The sequence below is a fragment of the Morone saxatilis genome, unplaced genomic scaffold (assembly GCF_004916995.1).
Source record: "Morone saxatilis isolate NCDOM2014 unplaced genomic scaffold, NCSU_SB_2.0 Contig18, whole genome shotgun sequence".
Lineage (NCBI taxonomy): Eukaryota > Metazoa > Chordata > Actinopteri > Moronidae > Morone > Morone saxatilis.
Window position 1 is genome coordinate 492470 of NW_023339740.1, and position 3455 is coordinate 495924.

Consider the following 3455-nt stretch of genomic DNA (forward strand, 5'->3'; position numbering starts at 1 on the left):
TACCTGGAGTCTTGTAACGAAAATAATTTCCCCCTGGGATTATTAAAGTATTTCTGATTCTGAAAGAGCTATTCAGGGTGGCACCATACATTTACTGTAGGCTTCAGGTAGCTGTACCTTTAGCTGAACATCTCGCACAACCCACGATTATTCTCTTCCCATAGTGTTTGTGTTAATGCTCTATTTATCGAACTGTGTAGCACTTACAAGGACAAGGGGTCCTTGCCCCCCTTAGTCACTGTTGCTACGGCTGTCAAGCTCTCCATTCTCGCACAGCACTCATAGCCTACAGGTTACAAAGGTGGCAGGTCTGCCAGACACTGATGAAAGTAAATGAAATGACAACGGCTGCAGTCATCAGCTGTAGGTAGCTAATTAAGTTAATGTTAGCTCAGTGAGTTTGTGGAAAACACTCTCTGTCTGACTTTTTCATGTTTCTAGCTGACTTGTTTTATAACAGGAATCTTGACTTGGAAGGTTTGCAGACGAGAAAAGCTTTCAATGTTGTTGAATGTAGATGTTCAAGAATGGCTGTTCGAGGACCCTTCGCTAAGCCGTGTACCGAACTGTTGCCATATCTGAAGTAGCTAGCGTTCCATTCTCGCATGCAGTTTACAATGAATATAGTAATTTTTGAAAAATGGCTCTATGATTTCAGACGTAGAGACAAAAGCAGGCTTCTTACATCTAGGACATTTTGCCGGCTGAAAGGAAAGCTGTACTGTAGCTAGCTTGCTAATTAAACTAACGTTAGCTCCATTGTTTTAAAGTGCTGTCTCCGCCTGACTTTTTAATGTTCCAAGCAGTAATAGAGGTTAGATATAATGCATTAGAAGCATGAAAATAAAATAATTACACTGTTATATAATTTACATACCCTGTTTGGCAGTAAAGTCAGAACAGACAAACCAAATACTGGCTCTTTTGTGTTCTTCGCACATTTTGTGGCTACCGTATTCTCCACACTTGGAAAGGGAGGATGAGGTAAGGGCATTGCAATCAGCATTTACACTGCTAGATGCCACTAAAATCCATTCCCAACACATCTTTTAGAGTTAGGCTAAAAATAAAGACACCACACGCCAAACCTCATGCTGAAGAGTTGTTTTGTATTAGGGTTTTGTACTATTCCACATTTTTCGACACTCAAGGTTTTTATTAGATTTAATCCAAGATGTGTGTGGCCTCCTGTTGATGCAGGCTTTAAAGTACTTACTGGAAATATCAAGTGTCCTTGTTCCATCCAGTTGCTTAAATTCTTGAGAAGCATTTGGTTAATTAGGCTCTTGAGCATTTCCGTTGAAAAAAAACTCCCAAAAAACTCTTAACCCTTAAAAAAATCGTACTCCTTCTGTCAAGAGCTGTGAAGGATTTCGAGACCCATTTCCCCTGCACAAACAGAAAGCTATTTTGGCAGTAGATGACGGCATTACAGTGAATAAATTGAATCACCTAAATTAAATACCACAGCATATGACTCAAAGTTATGATTCTCTCTCAGGCGATCACACAAATCATCAATTTCCCTGCATGCTTATTATATCTATGAGCATTTTCAATTTGCAGCTTGACATGGGAACAAATGACGTTAAGATATTAGATCAGAAAAATGTGGTTTTACTTTTGAGTGAGCTGCTTCCTCAACCCAGTTTACCCTTTTAGAGCTAATGGAACATAAATATACATGTCATTAGTAAAAGGGGTAAAGGAGGGAGGGCCTAAGCTTTACTTTATGATGTATGTGCACATATTCCTGTCATTCCTTCATCTCAGCCAGGGTCTACATGTGCTGCTGCTGTGCGAGCCAGTCATTGCTGTGCTCCATTATCAGTCATTTTCTGGCATGTCTCCTCTGGCAGACGAATAAGCCTGCATGGCCAATGATAACTCCCACTGCTAAAAGACACCTCTGCATGGATGAAGCATGACTGGACCCTCAGATAGCCCTCACTCCCTCTGTGAGTGTGTGTGCAAACGTAATGTATGCGTGTATAACACGCATGCTGGATTCATGACTCGCTTTGTGTTATTTTGCTTGCTTGTGTGCGCACACATGGAAATCTGCAAATGTCCATGCAACCACATGTATGTGTGGGATTATGCGTGTGTGTGTGTCCTCCCATAGGGAGCAGTGAGCCATATGGATTTTGATACTGAGCAGGATTTTTAAACTTTGGGCTACAGACCCAGCTACTCCCCAAAGATTGAAAACCTAGAATAGCCCTAAATGAGTTCACTTTTTTTCTTTCTCAAACAATCCCATTTGCACTTGACGTCACCGCTGAGCTTATTTGGACGCTTCTGATGCTGGAGTTATTTTGCAGTATGACTTGTATTGCTTGTAAGAATACATCGTCTCTTTTGCCCAATAGACATAATAACACTGTTAGTTCTCCAGACACGCAACAAATGTTCTCTGTGTACATACTGCATATGGTTCAAATCAAAGCTACATGAAATGCAAGATCACTGAAGTATCACATTACAACATTTTTGTGAGTATGTTATCTTGATTAAAACTAGAGCCCTACATATTGAAACCATGTGTTGGCTTGTCCCCTGGTAGTGCAGTCATGCTGCTGAACACACTCCTGTTTCAGGTCAATGGAAAACAAAACACATATTAATGATATTCTAATTAGACTGTGGGTCCTTCTTGACAGAGTCAGGGCCAGAGGGATGGCCAAGAATGGCACCATTCCCCTCTAGTTTGCTTGTTAGTATCAGAGCCTCTGGACGAGAAGACTGTTTACACTTCTTGTTGGAAAGTCAAATAAACTAGACACAAAAGGACTACAAAGAGACCTTCAAAGACCTCAAAATGACTACAAAGAGCCACAAAACAACTATAAAGTGACGCAAAACAAGGGAGATGACAGAAATATAGTTAAATGCATTAAACAAAAGTTACTTTACAAATAAAGACTGAGTTGACTTTGATTTGACATTTGGCACATTTCTCTCTATAATCTCCTCATAACACTCCAGTAACACTTATCACAGGAACAACACTCTTCCAAGTCAGACCACACAGTTTTATATACAGTCGTCCTTTTTTCTCAAGCATTTCACAAACGCATCTCATCCCCAAATGTCTACCCAAGAAAATAGAAAACAGGTGGTAAGTGTGCTTGCTGCGCAAAGACAAAATAACATTCAATCAGTGTAACCAGGGAGGGAAATTTCCGTCGTGCCAAATTCTGCAGATAAAGAGAGGAAATCAATTGGCTATTTCATGATTGACCAAATACCTTCGCCTGTGAGTCTTGAAATCCAATGACCTGCACGGCAGATATATTGCCTCTTACCTGGAGATTGATAATGCAATCTTTGCACTAATTGAAACATGGCCATTTGAAATCCCTTCTCATTCTGTGTAGCAGTGTAAGTTTTGTATTTGTGTTGTATTTTGTTCTTTGAACAGCTGAGAAGTCATTGCCATGAATTTGGAAAAT